Below are 22,649 nucleotides of genomic sequence, written 5' to 3' on the forward strand. Positions count from 1 at the left end.
ATTGAAATAAGAGAGGGGCCGTTTATAAACCATTTGAATAGTTTGTGAGAGATTTTAGACCTCCCTCCACACTGCACAGTCAATAATACATAGATTAAAAAATGCGGTTGGGTGTCCCCTTTATAAATGTCGGCATATGGAAACTAATAAATGATCCATTCAAAAATTGAATAACTCCCAAATGATCCATAAAACCCCGGTGAAAAACCTTAAAAAAGTGTGAATGATCCATACAGAATATCAACATGATACATATTTTACGTAAAATCTAGCATCACAAAGATGAACATGTATCGCTAAATTTCAAGAGAATGAACATTGAAAACGTACGAATTATCCATAAACATTTAGCAAATGTTCCATAAAACGTTCAACAATGCACCTTAAACTAACTAAATCGATCCATAGTAAAGTAAAAAATATAGGTATGATCCATAAACTAGATACATAGTTTTCATGTTGTGGACACTATTTTTTTAAAATTTTGGTCCACAAACCTTGGAAAATTACTCCATTACTGCGTAGCTGCTCAGATTTACTGTCATGTCCGTGTTTTTTTAGTCAGAGGAGCGGAGCAACGGGCATGCGTCTAGGATAAGCTAGGACAGTAAATCTGAGCAGCTACGCAGTAATGGAGCAATTTTCCAAGGTTTATGGATCGTACGTATATTTTTTAGAGCACAAATTTTATTTTCTATGTGTCATTTTCGTCAGTTTATGGTTAATTGTTTTATGGATCATTTGCAATATGCTTATTCCTAGTAGCACGCTTGTCACAAATCGGTTTTGGCAACTTCTATACAATTAATATCAGTCATAAACAAGTTGCTGCAACTTATTGTGACGGAAATGTGCTACTCGGGATGGGTAACTCGTATAATTTCAATACTCATTCTTTAGAAATTGTGCGGTACATTTTTATAATTGTGTTGCTAAATCAATTCAATTCTAAAGGTGCAAACTTATGAATGCTCATGAACCAAGCATCGTAGAAACAACGTTGTGTTTTGAAAATGACATAGAAATTGTAATCTAGAAACAGATAACATGAAAAATGTTTTCCACCAAAATTTTCACAGTGGAGGAAAAATTGCAAGGAAAATGAAATTTTTTTTAATGATTTTTTTCATGCTTGAAACTTCTTATCTTGCACTGGTGGAAATTTCAGGATATTGCAGTCGAAAAAAATGCAACACTTTCTTTTGTGTATACATTTTAATTGCATGGGTAAAAATTGATGAAATTTTGAGTAAAACTAGCTTAGAGTGTAATTGCTTAAGTGCAAAATTTCGTCACAATCTGTCAAGTGGTTATCGAGATGGCTTCCAAGCAAGAAGTGCTTCGACAAAAAATTATGGGAGCAGTCGTGGAAAATCCAGGCCAGTCCCACAGGTGGATCGCGAAACAGTTTGGAATCGACAATTCGACCGTGTCCCGTGCGGTAAAATAGGAGACCCAGACGACCCAGCGGCGAGCTGGCAGCGGAAGAAAAGCGAAGACGACCGACGCCGTGAACGCAAGGACGGAGAGGGATTACTTCGAGCGCAATCCAAACCTTTCGATTAGGGACGTGGCCAAGAAGGTCAATTCTTCCGTCTGGTTCGTCCAGCAGACAATGAAGCGGGCCGGACTTCATGTCTTCAAGGTAAGGAAGGCGCCTAGCTAACCCGATAAACATAATACGGTGGCCAAATCCCCCGCCAGGAAGCTGTACCGCGAGTGGTTGGTGCAGCCGAAATGCATCGTAATGGACCACGAGACATACATTAAAGCGGACGCTAAGCAGATCCCCGGCCTGGAGTTTTTCGTCGGCAAGTCCCGCCTGGATGTTCCGGAGAAGTACTTAGTGTGGCAGGTGATCTGTGGATGCGGCAAATTCAGCAAGCCGTACATAACGACCGGCACCATCAACGGCGAAATATATAAAGAAGAATGCCTCAGGAAGCGCCTGCTGCCCTTCCTCCAGTCCCACGAAGATGACACTCTGTTTTGGCCAGATTTGGCATCGTGCCATTACGCGAAACCGGTGATGGAGTGGTACGAAGCCAACGATGTTGTTTTTGTGCCGCCAAACTCGCCAGAACTTCGCTCAATTGAAAAATTCTGGGCGATTATGAAGGGCAAGCTCCGAAAAACAGGGAAGGTTTTCAAAAACGACAATGATTTGAAGAAAGAGTGAATCAAAGTGTGTAAGGAAGATGGCGCAAGTGTTGCACAGGATTTGATGGGTAGCGTTAAGACCAAGGTGCGGGCATTTAGCCATAGAGGTAACTCTAAGACCAGAAGATCCCGAAATAACGTGCTTAACTTTTTGGCTCAGTTGGCTCTCTTCGGTCCCAAGCTAATCGATTCACCCCTCGAAACATAGGAAAATCCACTAACCCCTCATTTTATCTGTCAAATTTTCATAGCGAATCAAAACAAACATTGCGTAGTACTAGAATTTCGACTAGAATGGGGTACGTTAATCGTTTGCTTGGGACCAATAGGCTAGTCAAGTAGTGAGCCAATTTAAAATCGTTAGTTTCGTATTGATTGTTGATTTAGCTTAGGAGAGGAGGTTGAATAAACCAACTTTGTAAAAAATAGCTAATATGTGTTAATTTATTCCCTGAGAGTTCCAAAAATATCCGACTTAAAATGAGTTTTTGGTAACCATTTTTGACTGTTGCATTTTGCATTTTTTTTTCGAGTAAAGTCTATAAAGTCTCTATCCACAATTCAGCGTTTATCGGTATTTGTACCGATTTTTTTACATAATACCGATATACAGATAAGGTTCCTCAGAATATCCATTTTTGAGATTTTATACCGATTTATACCGATTTTTTTTTAAATAATCAAAATGATTATTAACTACCCGTACTCACATGTCAGACAAAAGTTTTTGAGCCTTGCTTTAAAAATGTCTTTTGCTTGATACCCTTTTCGACTAGTGTTTCCATTTACTCACTGTTTTTTACTGCCTAGGATTCAAGAATCAGCTGACGGCGAGGCTGACGGCTTATCCCGGTCAGTCAGGAATCGGGAAATATTTTTATCTTTGATATTACCAAGAAGGTCCAGCAGAATGATAATAAGTTGCTTTATGACGTTTATTTGATCTTCCCTTGGAAGTACCCTAGCAGCAAACTTGTCATCTGAACAGTTGTGGTTACTTATATGTAACTTATTCCAGTTACAATGAAGTTGCTACAACTTAATGTGATGGTAGTGTACTGCTTTGGTATCTTCTAACTGTTCCCTGTTATTTTCTTCCACCTTATTTTGCGATTCCTCCCGGAAAGTACTTTCGACTTCCCTCAGCGGAAGCTTCTTTTGGCTTCGCTAGCAAGGTTCTTTCATCTTCTCCCGCCAGTTTTTTGTAGCTTCCTCCGGGATATTGTGCTAACTTACACTAGAAGATTCTACCGATTTCCACTGTCTTTCGACTGTCCCGAAAACCTCTGGCTACACCGGAAGAAGCTTCCGACTTTCTTAAGACGTTTCTTCCAAATTATCTCAAGAAGTTTCTTCTTGAAATTGAAATTTTCGCTTACCATAAAAATATAAAATTAATTAAAATTGTTTATTACGATTAATACCGATTTTTTAAAACCATTGATACATAAGTCCGAACATAATCTGGCAACGCTGATCCACATTAATCCGGACACCTTCAAATCACTGTAACTTTTGAAATATTCCACGTAGGAGTGAAAAATTTCGCTGTGGTATAGCTGGGTCATTGATGAAAAATACTATGATTTGTGTTTACATTCCATGTTTAGTGTTCAAGATGGCGATGAATGAAAAACACGTGCGGGAGCGGATTTTGTACGGACGTAATGCAAATACGGGAACACGGTGTGCTCAAATCATTTTCGGAACGTTTGACGGTCGCAAAAACATTGGACGTGCTGATCCTGTCATGGACCGAAAGGTGAAGAGGATATTGAAGGAAAACCCGAATCTCTCTGTTCAAACGGTAGCTCGTAAAATAGGAATGTCACCTGTTTTTGTCCAAAAACCAAAACAGCGTTTAGGGCTGAAGTCGTATAAAGTAAAAACAGTTCCAAATCGCAACGACGAACAGGATTTGACAGCAAAATTACGGGCTCGACGTTTGTACTGGGAATATTGAACGAAGTTTTCATGCGTTCATTCCAGGACAAAGAAGGCATCGAAGTTTTCCAAAAAATACCTTATTTGGTAAGTAATTTGCACGTGTGGCCGAAAGAGTAAATCTTTAAGGAGATTTACCAGAAAGAGTGCCTGCAGAAGCGATTGCTATCCTTTATCAAAAGCCACAAAGAAAACCCTTTGTTTTGGTCCGATTTGGCATCATGTCATTGCGCTAAAACTGTGATGGAGTGGTACGAAGTAAATCAAGTGAATATTGTGCCAAAACCGCAAATCCACCGAATTGTCTTATCGAGAGATATTAAACTCTGATGAAGCGGAAGCTTTCTAGAAAGAAACCAGGAATCAAAGATATCAAACACTTCCAACAAATTTGGACAAAGACGGACACCACGGTATCTGAGAAGTCTTTACAAACCCTAATGGATGGAGTTAAGCGCAAAGTTCAAAAATATTATGCAAATACCGAATATCTATGTTTTGACTTCGTGAATTTTTAAATCATATCCCATGAATCTGAAATAAACAACTACAATTGAAATTTAATGCAAAATTTGAGTTTTACTTAAGTTTTGATGTGTCCGAATTATTGTGGATACAGACCTTATCCATGCTTTAAATACCTTGAAAATTCGCTCTGAACTTTTTGCAGGAATGTTCTCAAGAATTTCCTTTAGAAAAATTTTCCTTCACAGAGTCGATTTCAGAATTCATCTAAAATACAAGATTAAGCTTCTCTCTGGAAATTACTTGAAAATTGATATCCATATCCAATCCAGAAATTACCTGCACTAAAAATTGGAATTTATCCTAGCATTCTTTTCGAATATTTAATGATTCTTCTAAAAATTTACTGAAGCTTCCTGATTATTTTTAAAATTGATATAATTCTCCTGAGAATTCTCATGAAAATCATCTCAGAATTGTTTTGAAACTCTGTTCAGAATTATCTCCTCTCGAGATGCCCTTACAAGTATTCTCTGTATTCCCATATGTCTTCTCAGAATGCCATTGGAATTGTCTCGTCGAAATTCGGCACCTTTGATATATTTTGCGGAATTCCCTTGATACTCTCTTTAGAAATCACTTCAAATTATACAGTGCAACACTAGGACAGGAACATGCTACCATGTTTGACTTTTTTCATGATCTACTGAGTTGTAGTCTAGAATATACTATTGCCCTTAAAACATCACGGTTTTAAGGTACAACTTTCTTTAATGAGGTTGTTCCACCCTAAAAGTGTGTACAGGGCAGTCTTGTAAGCGGTCACGGTAGTCGACACATTTTCTGTGATAATTGACTGCCTTTGCCTCCGACACTTGCAAAACAAGCTATCATAGTACAGTACCAAACTAAAATGCCGTATGACAGGCTCTGTCATACGACACTGTCACCGAAGACCGTCACGAATGTATGTTTTTTAGTTTTTCTCATAATAAGAGCTGCTGATGGTGTGCTTGTGTGAATTCTGAAAATAGCAAGCAATGATGTCCTAGAAATAATATTTCTGATCAGAAATGGTTTGATTTACACCAAATTGAGGAATTACAACGAAATCACACATGTCATATGATAGCTATTTTGATAATTTTCTTTTAGCTCGAATGTTATTCTACCGCTCGTGTTGTGTGAGAGAGACGACGGTAGAGCATGAGTGTTCGAATACAAACAGACTGTCGCGCACGACAACGAAGCGAGTGTACACAGCAAAAAAATAATTTTGATATCACATCAAAGTGGATGCACTACAATCATGTCGAAAATTTCATGTAATTTTTATAACCACATAAATAAACAAATGCAGTAAAAGCAGCGTAATGTCAGTTCATGCATTGTATTAATGATAATTTTGTCCTTTTTAGCAAGTAATATTACACCATATTTTCGTCATGATTGTAGTGCATCCACTTTGACGTGATATCAAAATTATTTTTTTGCTGTGTAGTAAAAAACGTCAACTGTTTCCACCCCTGGTACATATGTATTACAAACCACGTATCAAGTTCACGAATCTGTTTTGGTTTCCCGGGAAATTGCTCTTTGTTAAGAAAAGCCATGCTAAATACAAATTTCCACTAAAAAAAGGAAATTTCCTATGCGTTTTCGTGGGAAAATTAAAAGAAACTTAAGTGAGATTTTGTTAGAAGCTTACAGGGGAGAAAGATGTAATGTCAGCCTAAATGCCCCTAATTTGGGCCCATACATAAATTCAGCAATCGACTAAATTTTCAATAGCGACCAAAGATATCCATTAGTACCGTCCCAATGACGCGTTCGTCTAGATAAAATTGATTAATAGCAGATTTTTAGGGATGGGCTCAATCTTAGATCTATAGGCCAACATTAGAGCCATTTCCCTTACGATTGAATTTGCAGGGCTGTTACAAAATTTTCTAAATTTGACCCCGCCGAAATCCACAATTTCTAAAAAAAAATCCGCTACTTCAAATACTAATCCACGACAAATAAAAAACTGTTTTCATAGTTTAAAAATACCATTTGTATTACTACTACATGGCATTTCAAGCTTATTGCATAAATCATATTAACATCTTACCTACTCTCAACTTAGTGTTCTTCGAAGCACTTCCAGATTCTAAGAGCACCCGCACCAATGTGTTACTATTCGGGCTGCTAGTTTGACAACTTTTAAGAAGTTCTGATTGATAGAAATGTGGGGAAGTTAAAAGATCTTTAAGAGTAAGTTGCTCCAGGGCAATCGAATAGATTTCAGGAAACTTTACTTCAGCGAAGATCAAGAGCTTTAGGGCAGTTCCATTAAATTCAGGAAAATTTAAGCTTAATGACCTATGAGTAAGTAACGTGAACTTCGGGTAAAATGTTAGGCCAGTTCCATGAATATCAGGAAAACTGTGAGAACTTGAGGGACGTTCCTAAAACTTTAGGTTCGTTTCAAGAACTTTATGGCAGTTCCATTTATTAAAGTAAAATAGAGGAAACCATCAAGAAGTTCCAAAAATTTAAGGAGAGTAAAAAAAACTTCAGGGAATGAACTTAAAAACATTAAGAAAGCTACACAGAAGATCCATGTTTAAAGGTAAGTTTAAAAATCTTCTGGGCAGTTCCATTAATTCTGAACAATTCTAGGAATACCATCAGGAGAACATAAGGGAAGTTCCATTAGCTTCAGGAAACAATAGAAAACTTCAGGAAAGTCTGAGGAATGAAAAGAAGTACTGAGAATTTCAGAAAGTTTTATAGACAAACTGCGGGAGCAAAAGGGAAGTTCCGAAAACTTCTGGAAATTTTGGTGAACTTCAGGCAAACTTCAGGATTTTCAAAGTGGTTCCAAAAACTTCAGGGAACTGCAGGAACTTTTAAGAAAATTTGAGAAATTCAGGGATATCTAGCGAACTTTAGAGAAGTCAAAATAATTTCAGAGATGTGGAGAAGTAACTTGAGGAAAATTGACATTTTAAAGAACTTCCAAGTACCTCAAAGAAGTTAGACTAGCGAGCTTTAGGGAATTTCAGAGATATTAACGGCGCTTCCAATAACTTCATTACTTCGTGAAATTCAAGAAATTCTAGACTTTCAGGGAAGTTCGAAGATTTGTATGGGTAAGGTCCGATAAATTCTGATCAATTCCTAAATTTCGAGATTTTTTTAACAGTTCTATTTAGTTCAGGGTAATACCAAGAACTTCAATAGAATTGAGAGTACTTCAGGAATGCTTCGAGAGCAGAAGGACTGATCAGAGATACTAAGAACAGTTCAACTAATTTCAAGGAAATTGAAGAATGTTTAAGAAGTTCCAAGAAATTCAGGGAATTTTCGAAATTTCATCAAAGTACCAAGACCTTTATTTTAATTTCAGAAACATAAGAGATGTTATATGAGCATCAGGAAAATGTGAGATCATTTTGATGGAGTTCCAAAACGATCAAAAACGATCAGATTATTTTCAAGAAAATCGCGAGATCTTTTAAAATGTTCACAAATCTTGAAGAACGTCCAGAGACCTTCAGAGAAGTATATAGAGTTTTTGGTAGTTTCATTACATTTTTGGAAGTTTTCGGAACTTCGTAGATGATTTGAAATCTTCATATCAGTTTCATTTATTTATGGAAAATGGGAATTTCATGAATTTTACGATGCTTCAGAAACAATGCGCGGTCTTCAGAAAATTGCATAAATATGATTAAAATTTTCGGAACAACAGAAAAATTAATGAACATCACGAAAGATTCAAATAAAACAAGAATTTTTACGCGAATTGTCTACTTTTGTGGATGTTCAAAACCTTCCAGAGAACCACACCGCTACCTGATTACATATGCTAGTCCTAGATCATAATTCATACATGTAGCTTCAGAATAAGTGAATCGTGAAGCTCAACTTGAATCTTTTTTTATGAATTGATCACATTTACGCATGGTCCGGACCTCCCGAAAGACCGCGTTGTGGCCAGCTGATCCAAATTCATTAATGTAGCATCAAAATAAGTGATTTAAAAAAATACGGAGCTCTAGGATCTTTTCTATGGCCACCAGAGTGCACATACTGGTTTCAAATCCAAATTCATTCATGCAGCATAACAACAAGTTTATTAAAAAAAAAACTAGATCCTTTTTTACTAATTTTCCACACTTATGGATGTTCCGGGTCTTCCAGAGGAATGCTTTGCTGTCCCTAGGGTCCACATTTTTGTCCTAGATGCAAATTCATTCATATATCACAATGTTCAAATGAAAAACAAAACAAACATTTCATAGATAGCAACGCTTGGGCCGGTTGCTATCGCGCTGCTATATTTGTCAACCCGCTGTTCACCAAGAGGCAAATTGTTATTTCCCGCACTTAAATAGCAACCCCCAGTGCGGTTACTGCGTTATGGTGGAGGTTACTAAAATAGCTTTAGCAACGCATTGGTGCGGGTGCTCTAATTGTGAGCTATCTACACGCTTATTCTGGTCAACTCAAAATTGAGTCGAATGTACTCATCTCAGCGGCAAGTATGGCTACTCAAAATTGAGTAGCCTTATGTTGACTCACTTTTGAGTAAACTACGTTCTCACGTAGACTGAGTCAAATCCACTCGCCGGTATTTTCAGTTGCAGGGAGGGTTTTTATTTTGGTTTTCATTCAAGGAAATGGAAATTGCCTGCTCCGGATTCCTTCTACCGGAACAAAAAACGGTTCAACACCGTTTCCCTAAGCAATTCGTACTTACCTGAAGGCATTCCAGCCGGTTTTGAGTAACATTTTCTATGAACTTTCCTCCGACATGACTGGCATTTTTTCCAAGTCCAGGATTTTCCTGACTGAGTGGCTTTTACTCAGTTTGACATTTCTCGTTTACTCAATTTTTGACAACTCGATACATCGGACGAAAGTGAGTACGATCGACTCACCTGGTGAGTAAGCAGAAGTTAGCGTGTATGCCTGTACCATCCTATGCCCAATTTATAATATGAACATAGCATTTTTCGTTATTAATTCATAACAGAATCGTATGTGTATACGTGACTTTGTGGATCATGCACGACTTATTACCATGTATACCAGAAATTCTAGGTTCTCCAAATCGTCCACGACATCAGTTAATTTGATTAGATCAACCAAGAATGTAATAATGTATGTAGTATCGACATATGTCCAATCAGATTCAAAGTGTCTATATGGATCATGCATGACCTATTGCCGCGTATACCAGATGCTCTAGGTTCTCCATATCGTCCTGGAGATCAATTAATTTGTTCTACTAGATCAACCATGACCGGGATATGTTCTGGATCTACCGAAGGACGCTCCCATCTCACTACCCTAACTTCTATCTTATATCACAGTTCCACGTGTTTTCGAAAAAAAAAACGCGGAGCTCTGGAATCACCACTTTTGCGGATGTTTCGGATCTTCTAGAGGATGATCTCATGGATATCCGGGTACATTTTTATGTCACTACCCCAAATCCTTTCTTATATCACAGTTCCTAATGTTTTCAAAAGAAAACCGCGGAGCTTAAGGATCAGTTTCGTGGATTGACCACTTTTACGGATGTTCCGGATCTTTCGAAGGACCGTTCCGTTTTCTCCAGGATCCATATATAGAAACTATGTCTGTATTCTGGCTAATTATGAACATTTGTGCCCATTAATCTAAATTACAGATCTTCAGCCACTTGCAAACCCATAAACACAATCATTCAAAAATATCTATAAATCTTATAGATATATCTATCAATAAAATCTCAGGTTTCGGGTCGGGTATGGATAACAAAAAAAACGAACAAGTCGGGTACCTGTCGGGTTTGGGTAATATTGTTTGTATCTTAACCAGTCGAAAAAATATTGATTCTAAAAATCAAAACCTGATTTTTTTCCGTGTATTTGATCGAAAAAGATCAATCGATTTGTGTAAAATAAAAAAAAAGATCACCCAATGTTTTTCATGCCACCAAGTGTCAAAAATTTGCATTTCAAGAGCCACATGTGAAAAGGGCATACAAGCTTTTTGTAAACAAATCTTTGTAGGCCCTTTTCTTGCCAACCGAGGGTCTCCCATACAAACCAACAACCAAGGTTGCAAAGACTCATTTCAGCTAAAACAATGTTTTTCTAAATTATGAAATAATTAGATGCCATGATCAAATTTTGAATTGGTAGGATACAAGAAGAGGTTGCAAAGAATGTGTTTGACATATTAAACCTGTTTATTTCACTTCATGAGAGTCACAATCAGCGATTTTTCACAAACTCACTCACTCACTCACTCACTCACTCAGCGATCAGCAAATCGCTGATTGTGACTCATAGAAAGCAAAATTTACAGGTTTTATGTTTCCAACGCATACTTTGTAACCTCTTCTTGTAAGTTACAAGTAAAACATGCCATCATACCATCTTTTGGTTTTATTATTCCGAAAAACATTATTTTAGCTGAAATGAGTCTTTGCAACCTTGCCAACAACATCATCGGCAAGGGGAATGTTTCCCCTACCCGATGATGTTGATGGTTTCCGTTGGTTTGTTTACAAAAAGCTTGTATGCCCTTTTCACATGTTGTTATTGATTTGTGGTTACTTGCTATTCCAACTTCATCCACTTCGGATGAGCGAACTTTTTCAGTGAAAGGAGCAACATTAGACGCTAGAAGAACAAACCTCTCACCGGGAACTTTAAGTACAATGATATTCGTTCACATGAATAAGCGTTTTTGGCCTACCGGTAATTAATGTTTACTCTCATATTCACTCATTTATTCTGTAAAATACTGAATACGAACGATGACTCGAAAATAAATAGGTTGTTAAATAGTTTTAATTTTTGAATAGCATTTCGAAAATTTCAGCTTTAGCTGGATATTTTGGATCGGGTTCGTGTCGGGTACGGACGGGTATTGAGATTTATGATTTGTCGGGTACGGGTGTTAGAAAATTTAATCGATCGGGCTCGGGTCGGGTACGGGTAAAATTGTTTTCAATTTATCGGGTTCGGGTCGGGTACGGGTAATGGTATGTATTTTGAAGTCGGGTACGGGTTTTTGAAAATTTAATGAGTCGGTACGGGTCGGGTTCGGGTATTGAAATTTCCATGCCCGACCATCTCTAGTACTCATTTCAACATATGCTCCGTTAGCTGTTTGAGTTAATTGATTCTATGTCGGATGTAGAATCATAACTAGAAAAATCCTGCATACAGTACTGACAGCCGGATATTAAAACCCTGAACACCGCAACAATGTCGTAACGCGATAGTTTTTATAGATCCCCTAAACCAATAAATAAATAGCCCCGGCGTGTAAAAAAAACAGTCACCGACTGATATCTAAATCAACCGAGTGGCGATTTAAATACCTGTCCGCATCCATCTTCCCATGTGGCCACATTAGGTAGGTATACCTAGTTTGTTTGTTTCCCTTTGCCATACCGGTTCTCTATTTCGCTATTCCGGCTGCCCATCGCCATTCGCATCTGACATTATATTCGCGCAAAAAGTCCGTTGATCCTAAGACCTACTAACTCCATCTCGCAGCATCATCGCACCTGAACCATCCCCTCTCTCTCTCTCTATCTCTTTCACTGTCTCTTGCATAGAGAGGAACTGTCCGCGATAGATGATGCCCGTTGGAACCGTGGATAGATGCGTGCATGCTTCGTCGTCGACGTCGTCGAAAACCGTTGGTTGGTTGGTCCAGGCGGAATAGGCATCACGATGGATGGCACGACAACTACGGAACCAGAACCGGTTTTAAAACGATACTTGTTCTTTCCCTGCCTGTAGTACGGTTCATTTGACTGGACGCTTGCTCTTAGCTCTACACCAGCCGCAGCCGTCCGTCGCCACAGGTTGAAGAGGTTCGTTAGTCTTTCTTCACCACCATCAGCTTTCGTGCCACAGACAAGGGAAGGTTTGTGCTGCGGTTCTTTGTGCATGAAGACGATGGGTAGCCTTTTTTTTTCTGTGAGGCAAGTTCCTTCAACATGTGGTTAAGTATGTAGTTGAAAGTGGGAAGAAGTGGGTTATTGCGTCGTTAGTTCTTTTGCCTCATCTTATGGTTGGATTTCTTCTTTTTTTGTGTGTGAGTTGATGGATCTTAAATCTTGGCAGCATAATTGGAATGTGAACTTTCTCGTGTTTGTGACAAGGTTGAGGAATTTCTAGCATTTCCACGACGGCGTTGACCACTCAGCATTGTTGCGTGATTACAAATTTGTTCCTCTTGAGTACATTCATTGGAATATGTGTACCGTAATGCACCGCAATCCGGACACTTTTAAAAGTTGGTTATTAAGGCCAAATATGATTCAAGTAATGACTCGGTTGCCAAGTGGATTTAATTGAAAATTAAATGTCCGGATTAAAAGACTGTCCTGTGTTCGGTGCACTACGGTATTTCTTCTTGATTTATTCAGACTGGCTGCATGTCTGAGCTCGTTAATTTAGCAATCTCCAAACGAGACTCCAAAATGTGCTGCATTTTAACAACTTATTACGCACACTTTAATACTGCGATGTCTCGTGTTTTCTTCAAGACAATCTGCGGAGGTTGGGAGCAACAACCGAACCGATGAAAATATTGCATGTTACAACCAACCCATAGAGTACCACCAACCACAGACTGGATTATCACTTTTGTTTTGACCGAGCTTTGTGCCGGTATAAATATGTAGGATTCTTAATCGTGTGGCGGCGTGTTGTGAATTCAGATAAAGGGCAGCCACCGAGGAACCCAAACAACAAAAGGTCATGCCCCGAAACTACCCAGACGGCTTTATTGATTTTCTTCGTCTTTTTAGGTGTTGCTATTTTCGACTCGACGTCGGTTCCCATCAGACCAGACTTGCAGTTAATTTAGATTTCATTGCTATTCATAAGTTTTACAAGTCGGTGACCATCTGACGACATCGTAGAGAGTGGTCCCAAATAGTAATCACATGGCATTAAAGAGACAGAGATCGTTACGTAAAACTTGATTCTGTATCGGCAGAAGAACGCAGGCATGGTCCGGTGGCTATAACACTAATTGAATGTCTTCGAATGGATTTTAATTAGCCCTAATGGATCGTCGTGCTTTATTGTCTTTTAAAATAAACATATTTTTTAGCTTGACAACGGGGTATTATCGTTGCCTCCCAATAGCCTAGTCAGTAAAAAATAGCGTGAAAAACTCTTTATTTGAGATTTAATTATTAAAAAAGTTTTTTGAAAATATTGTCAAATACCTCACAATATGGGCATTTTAGGATTTTTTCCTCTGGTCGAGACCTAACACCACTGCGACCAGTAAATTGATTTATTGTAGTATATGCCGTGTCCTTAGTTTAGTGCATGTCGTATTACTCCATCACTATTGAGAAATGATGAAGTATTCAATTTTTTTACAGTTGCCACTCTTGAATTTATCGCAAGGATCCGACTCAAATTGAAAGGTCCCGCTATTTATACCCTTCGGAGTGTTGAAACACCTTCCAAAGGCGCGCCCCTTTGTCAGTCAAAATTGGATTCCTTAGCAACAAAATTAAGGAATGACACCGATAATGACTATGCATCAGAACCCTAGTCTTAACCACTTCAAACTAGGGAACAACGAATAGAAGATTAGGAATCACATAGACGAAGACAACTAACTCATTTTTTTCCTTGTTTCAAGATCATCCTCGGTAGACAAAGCCGAGTCTTGTCACTATCAACAAGGCATAAAAAGTAACAAGGACTAAGATGTGTTCCTTGGATTACTGAAAAATCCTGTTCCCCTAGTTTGAAGTAGTCAAGACTAGGAATCGGTGATCTTCCCACGTTTCGGGGCATTAGGAATAGTGTACGTGTACGTGTGACGTGTATATCCCATATCGTTCCCAAATGGCAAAAATAGGCATTGAAAAAATAACAGTTGAAGTCACGAAGAGCAATTCCCACGTAAATATTTGAAAAAATCATAGTAAATTTTCAAGTTGACATCAGTCGCAATGAAGCTTGCATGTTTTGTTATATCATCGAGAAATATGGCGATCCAAAAAGCAGAACTGTAACCTGGCCTCTGGACGTTCGAATTTCAGGGTGTGATTGATATGCCTAAAGGGTGTCCCACATCAAATTGCATCACGGAAAAAACGCGGTAGAAAATTACCCATCGGGTATTTTATCTTGAAAATTTCAGGATGTCCATTCAAATTCAATTTTTCAATTCCCGGTTTTTTCCCGGTTATTTAAAAAAAAACCCAACCCACAAATCACCTCTGCCCTATACAAAAAAAACGTTCAAAATTAACCGTTAATAGATAGTAATATAATTTTGGCAGCAGAATTGCTCTAAAATACGTCTATTTTGTAGAAAAAAAAAATGAGATGAGATTTGCATTAATATGTTGATGATCTAGATCTCCATTTCATGGAATCATGAATTCGTATAAAATCAAATCGTCTCGCAAAAATGAGCCTAAATGTTGTTTTGTTAAGTCGGAAAAATCATATATTAATGGTACCTGAACAGGAGAAACGCAGTACTATAATCTTCCTGGAGTTTAGATCTTAAAGATCTATTTATCGGCTTTTCATCCTAGCACTACAAACGATGAAATTGCATCTCTCGTCACCGATTGCTTGTGTATGGAGTCCAACGAAAAACCTCGGGTGACCAAATTGGTTCCCAGAGGGAAAGATCCATCTACCTTGAACTTCGTCTCCTTCAAAGTTGGCGTCTGTGCAAACAAACGAGATGTCGCTTTTTCCTGTGAGTCGTGGCCGGAAGGTATACAGTTCCGCGAGTTTGATGATTCCCGGTCAAAGGTGACGAAAATCACTCGGATTGGCCCGGCACAGTGACAGGCCCATTCCCATTCGAGAACTGGTACTCGACCGGGTGGATCCGGGACGCAACAACACAGTGTCTTGGAAGCCTCTGATCCCTCCGAACCAGTCGTGCTGCTTGAAGAACCATTCATCCGAAGTCGTCCCGGCCCTGGTTTCGGAATCGGTGAAGAGGTCTTCCAGCCTGTACTAACAGGCAAGTACCGCTTTGTATCAAAATTTTCTCTTCCTGAGCCGGCCTCCATTTTCAGTAACAATTACTTAACGCGTTGGGTGGACGTAACAAGTTCAACGCCTTCTAGACTCCTGACGTACCATGCTAGCCAACCAGGACGCATTGTAGAAAGTTTATTGGAAGCCCCCAGTTCCTCTAACACAGTCGTGCACGTCCCTGCCTGCGTTCATCACAGTCGTCCTGGACCTGAGTTTAGATGTGGGCTGGGGGTCTTCCAACCTCCTATGACAGGCAAGTACACACTCAACCATTCAAATTCGATACCTGATGCCGATCGAACTTTCAGCACTTTGAATGCCGCTGTGCCAACTCCATCTCGAAACTCGGAACGCATCGTAGAAAGCCTCATGGAAGTCCCCAATCCCTCCGCCTCAGTCCTGCCACTTGCTGTCTCCGCGCATCATCGTCGTTCCGGGCCTGTGGTCGGATGTGGAGAGGGGATCTTCCACCCAACTTATTTTGGCGAGTATTCTTCCGATCTTGACATTGGTCAGCTACTTCCTGTCGTTCCTGTGATTTCCAGGAAGAACCAAAGCCCGCTGACATGCCGTTTGCAGAACACCGAGACCCTCAATCACAACGACCAATTCTCCGTTTCAAGCCGAACATCAGCCGCCATTTCATCTAGCCTGGGACGCACGTCACAAAGCAGTATGGAAGCCCTGGACCCACCTAGCTCAGCTGCGCCCACTACTGGTTCCAGTCCTGGTCAGTTTACACGCCCCCACCATCTAAGTCGTCCCGGCCCTGAGTCTAGTGCTGGGGACAGGGCTTTCCAAGCTGCCATCCACGGCAAGTACCCTTATTCTTTCGACGTTGCTCTGCCTGATGCTGCCTCCACTTCCAGATTGCAGCCCGCTGTTCCATGCGTCCCAGCATCTCAAATTCTGCTATACTACCAGAACGTCGGTGGCATGAACAGCTCACTCGCCGAATACCAGCTAGCATGCAGCTACGCATGCTACGACATATACGCCTTCTCGGAAACCTGGCTGAATAACAACACTTTGTCAAAGCAGTTGTTTAACGATACATATTCCGTCTACCGTCAAGATCGATCAACCCTCAACAGCAACAAGACCTCCGGTGGTGGAGTCCTTCTGGCCATTCGCTCCTGCTTCGTATCTCGCTTACTGAAACCTCCTGAAGATTCGACGGTTGACCATCTGTGGGTTGCAATTTCAACTCTAAGTGGTACAATCTATATCTGCGTGATATACGTTCCTCCCGACCGCGTTAACGACCACAGCCTGATTGATAAGCATGCACTTTCGCTGGATTGGATTGTCTCTCAAATGGATGCCAGGGACAGCATCGTCATCTTGGGCGATTTCAACCTTGGCACTGTATCGTGGCTAGCGATGCTCACGGCTTCTTCTTTCCTGACAATTCCCGTTCATCGTTCAGACCGGCTTCTCTCTCCTTGCTTGACGCGTATTCAACCGCAAGGCTTCAGCAAGTGAATGGCGTTCTGAATGCAAACAACCGTTTGCTCGATCTGTGCTTTGTCGGGGAGGATTTGGGACAAAGCTGCTCTGTTACCCATGCTCCGGCACCGCTCGTCAAAAACTGCAGACATCATTCACCTCTACTGTTGACGCTTGCAATCGATCCTGAGAAACGCTTCCAAGACCACGCCGAAACCGTCTTCTACAACTTTCACAAAGGAGACTTCGAGCGAATGAATAACTTTCTCGCTAATGTGGATTGGAATGCGACACTAGACTCCGGGGATGCGAATCTGGCTGCCTCGACCATGTGTGGTATCATATTCTACGCTATCGATCAGTTTGTGCCTAAAAAACTACGGTGTAAACCTGCCAAACCCGCCTGGTCGAACTCTGATCTTAAGCATCTGAAAAAGGTGAAAAGGGCTGCACTGAGGAAACACAGTAAATATCACACAGATTCTACGAAGGCTAATTACGTCCGCGCCAACAACGAGTACAGAGATCTCAATGCAAGCTTGTACAACGCACATCAGTCTCACTTGCAGAGTCGTCTCAAAGCTAATCCTAAGGAATTCTGGCGATATGTGAACGAGCAACGGAAAGAAACGGGATTGCCGTCCAATATGACTGATGGCGTTACTGATGCCAACTCCGTCGCAGATATCGCCAATATGTTTCGCACACAATTCAGCAGCGTTTTTTCAGACGAAGTTCTTGATGCTCAGGAAATTGCTGCTGCCACGAGTAATGTCCCTCGTACGTCGGTGTTTGGTTCTCCATTCACCATCCACAGCGACATGGTGATTTCAGCCGGGAAACAGATGAAAACATCAACAGGATCTGGTCCAGATGGCATTCCCTCATTAGTACTGAAACGTTGCTTAGACACTCTTTCAGAGCCCTTAGCTAAGGTCTTCAACTTGTCAATGACCTCCGGAGTTTTTCCAGAATGTTGGAAGGATTCGTTTGTTTTCCCTGTTCACAAAAAAGGATGCAAGCAGACTTTCGCCAATTACCGCGGAATAGCTGCATTGAGTGCTATCTCCAAACTATTCGAGCTAATTGTCCTGGAAAAGTTGGTTCAAGACTGCTCGTACAGTATTTCTCAGGATCAACACGGCTTCATGCCTAAGCGCTCGACGACGACTAATCTAACTGTTTTTACATCGTTCATTATTCGTGAGATTGAACGTGGCCATCAAGTTGACGCCATATACACCGACCTCTCTGCAGCTTTCGACAGAGTGAACCATGAAATTACCATCTCTAAATATGACAAAATGGGTGTTCATGGGAGTCTACTTACCTGGCTTCGCTCCTATCTGACTGGCAGATCTATGTCTGTTAAGATCGGTGACTACGCTTCTCCACCCTTCATTGTTACATCTGGTGTTCCTCAAGGCAGCCACCTGGGGCCATTGCTTTTCCTGTTGTATATGAACGACGTGAACTTGATCCTCAAATGCCTTAAACTCTCGTACGCCGACGACATGAAGCTCTACTACGTAATAAAAGGGCCTCAAGACGCTCATTTCCTCCACCAAGAACTTGAAGTCTTTGATGATTGGTGCCGGATAAACAGGATGTCTTTAAATGTGTCCAAGTGCTCGGTCATCTCCTTTGGCCGTAAACGGGCGATGCATTTCCACGATTACACCTTAAGAGGAATAAGCTTGAAACGCGAATCGACTGTCAAGGACTTGGGAGTCATGCTCGATTGCAAATTAACGTTCAAGGATCACATTGCTTATGTTGTATCTAAAGCTTCATCGCAGCTAGGATTTTTATTCCGTTTCGCCAAAAGCTTCAAGGACGTGTATTGCCTGAAGGCTTTATACTGTTCCCTGGTTCGACCTATACTGGAATACTCTGCCGTTGTTTGGTCGCCATTCTATCAGAATGCCATCCATAGAATTGAAGCTGTTCAGCGAAAATTCATTCGCTTTGCGTTGCGACACCTTCGTTGGCGCGACCCGCGTAACTTGCCGAGCTATGAAAGTCGCTGTAACCTCATCGACCTGGAGCTCTTGGAAGGAAGGCGTAATGTGGCGAAGGCTTGTTTCGTTGCGGATCTTCTGCAAGGGAACGTCGATTGCTCCACACTTCTCAGTCTTCTTGACATCAACACTCAACGACAGGACCTCCGGCTGCATACGTTCTTCAACAACCGGCGTTCGAGGACCAACTATGGCGTACACGAACCAATGTTGAGTATGTGCCGCGTTTTCAATAGTTGTTATTATGTGTTCGATTTTAATGTGTCCCGCGAGAAAAATAAGCGTAGCTTTAAGAGATGTTTGCGTTAATTTTGTGTTTGAAGCAGTTTTGATGTTTAGACATAGAAAATTGTCATTAGGGTAACTATTTTATCTGTTGACAAGTAGAAATAAATAAATAAATAAAAGTAAAGATCTATAAGTCAAACAACATTTTGTTGGATACAAAGATGTGTTACCAACATACCTATCATTCTCATTTTCATTATTATCAATTTAAATTTTCATTATTATCAATTTAAAAAAATAAAATCAATCATTATTATCAATTTAAAGATCTATAAGTCAAACAACATTTTGTTGGATACAAAGATGTGTTACCAACATACCTATCATTCTCATTTTCATTATTATCAATTTAAAATTTTTTCATTATTATCAATTTCATTATTAAATTAAATTTAATTGTCCAATTTTAACTTTTGAGCATTTTGAGTCTCCGTTCATAAAATAATTTAAAATTATCAATTGTGTTTAAAAATAACATTGTTTGATTATCAAAATCATCCCGGATATCTGTTCTTGAAATTCTGACAAAGCATACGATGATTCGACTTAATTCTTAATTTACCATTCTATTGTAAACCATCGGGAAACCCCATAATATCATTCATTTGGATTATTTGGTTTTCCAACATGCCTGGAGTTCTTTTTTAATGTAGTCACTTTAACACTATTGGATCATTTGTGACTTAAATTTGAACTCATAATAATGATGAGTACCCCTAGAAAGGTTTGAGCTGGATGAATTATCTCTAAGATAATTAAGTACTTTGTCTTTGGCATGAGAGATATGGAGTCAGATCTTTATGTTTTACAGACTAACCGAGGTATTCTACGATGTCCTAACTAATCTGGTGTAGCTGGTTAGCACAAAGTGCAGAAATTCCGGATGTTCCGGAGGAAGTAAGGAAGCAGAAACTTTCAAAGTTTGCCAAGAAATACATAATTTGATCTGCTCATGTGGCAAACAGAGTGGGCCGTTCGTGACTACCGGGACTATAAACGGGTAGATCTACCTCAAGGAGTGTCTACAGAAGCGTCTGCTTTCTCTGTTGAAGCAACACGAGAGCCCTACAATCTTCTGGCCGGATCTAGCTTCGTGCCACTATTCAAATGTTGTCCTGGAGTGATACGAAGCCAACTTCACTTTCGTACCGAAGGACATGAACCCCCCAACGCACCGGAACTAAGGCCCATGGAAAAATACTGGGCTATTATGAAGCAGGCACTACGGAAGCATCCCAAGGAGGTCAAATCTGAGGAAGACATGAAGAAAAAGTAGGTTTCCGTACAGAAGAAGCTGCAGCCAGATGTTGTACAGAACCTAATGAGTGGAGCGTAAGGTGCGAGCATACGGTTATGGTATTGAAGTTGTATGAATAAAATGTGCCAACAGCCTAAAATTACTAATGGCTTACATTTTATTGTCTGAAAGCTTGAAAAAGATCGGTCAACTAGGTAATTTTCTACAGCGTTTTTTCCGTGATGCAATTTGATGTGGGACACCCTTTACTTCAGTATCCAAATCCTTCGTGTCTCTTTTAAAGTAGGGGAATTTTCGTATTCTCGGCAACCTAAGCAGCGACCATCTTTCTACAGCCTTTTTCTCTAAGGAACGCACACATATGCAGTATTGGTTTGTTTACAATATTTTGCTGCCAGCTGCTCTAACTATTTCAGTCGAAAGAATTGTCAAAAACTATTTTGAAACGTTTTTACAAAGCTCCAATCTTCTCTAGTGAGAGCGACTATTGTGAGCAACATCTTTTTATTCGGCAACTATTTGAGCTACGTGTTAAACAGCTTTGCTTTCATCAGCAACTCGAAATCAGCAGCATTTTGTAGTATGTGTGTTTGATTTCAAGAAAACCATGCTAGATTACATTTGCTCAGTGGTAAAAATATAATCAAATTGAAGCTGAAAGCCTAAAGAATCGTTTGAATACATTCACCGAAGTGTTTTCGTAAGAAAATCCAGTGAAATTAGCGTTTCAATTTGGGTTGCCGAAAATAGTATGTCATGCCGAAGCCGTCATTTCCCCTATCTCATCAAAATTATAACCCACTTTTTCCCAAGTTTTCTAGAAATTACCCAAAGTTCATCGGATCTAATAGAAGAGCACTTTATCCATCATTTTCGACGTTCCTTTGAAGACCCGTAGATTGTTCAAAGAAATTCACTGAAAGTCCCTTTCCATCCAGACACTTTCTGAATATATGTACCTAGAAAACATGCCATACACCAACATGTTTTAGGTTATTTCAGTTCGCCGTATAATTTGTACGACTTCACAAATGAACGAAACAAACATCTAACCTCAGCCTAGCAAAGACAGACCAAAATCATACTACATATATTTATCGGAATAACGGTAAAATTCCAGATCAACCGTCCCAATGGCCCACAGATTGAGCCAGAAATAAAAAAAAAAAGTTCATAAAGAATCACAGTCCAAAGCGGAGACAGCGCGCGAAAATGTATCATCACCCTGATGAAGGGATTCGTTTTTCTCCCCTCTTCTTCTGCAAGAAACATGCCTACGAAAGGTAGCAGAACACAATAAAAGAATATAGCAATGATGATAAGAAGACCCCGGAGAAAGAACAATCAAGAAAAGCGAATTTCGAAGCGAAAGCGAAGAACGGTGTAAGCGCGTCAGCAGGTAAAGAAAGAAGAGCGTCGATAAAGAGAGAAAGAGGAGTCATAACTTCGACCAGATGGATGGGTTGGAAAGCGACGCGCGAATATGGACAGGGGGAAGAAACCGCGCCGCACCGACAACCATCGGTGAAGTCACGTCTTCGTGACCTTGGTTGTTTAGGTACAATGACCGCTTCTCGGCTTGCTCTCTTTCGGTTACTTTTCGATGTTGCTTCCTTTCTTCTTTCTTCATTCGTCGGCATCTTACCCACTGCTTTTTTTCGAGTCTCTAAATATATTCTCACATTGCATACTTCATTTATAGCACGACGAAAACGGTTTTACGGGGGATCCTATTTATTCATAACAAATTGATTCGATTTGATTTGATCAATGATAATAATCCTCTATGCGGAACAATAACAATTTCACGGAATTGACACCGTCAGAAAAGCGCATTCGCAATTCGCACACCAGCCGATGATGAATGCGGTTGTGCATAAAAGCGGAGAGATCGGCAAAGATCGGACGCGATCGGCAAACGGTCGGTTGCCAATCGATTTACGACCGCGAACCGACCCGAAGAGGTATGCTTTTCGTCGTCGTCGTCGTCGCGGCCGCCGACTCGCGGTCGCGGGTGTGGAATTT

At 40.2% G+C, this 22,649-nt stretch overlaps 1 protein-coding gene across 4 annotated transcripts in view; it reads right to left on the reverse strand.

The window, feature by feature from the left end:
• jing overlaps positions 1-22,649 on the reverse strand; it is a 300,757-nt gene that overhangs the window by 21,486 nt on the left and 256,622 nt on the right. The gene's annotated exons all lie outside the window — the stretch shown is intronic.

Source organism: Ochlerotatus camptorhynchus, unplaced genomic scaffold, assembly GCF_037179485.1.
Source record: "Ochlerotatus camptorhynchus isolate MF236.1 unplaced genomic scaffold, CSIRO-AGI_Acam_v1.1 ptg000503l, whole genome shotgun sequence".
Taxonomy (NCBI): Eukaryota; Metazoa; Arthropoda; class Insecta; order Diptera; family Culicidae; genus Ochlerotatus; species Ochlerotatus camptorhynchus.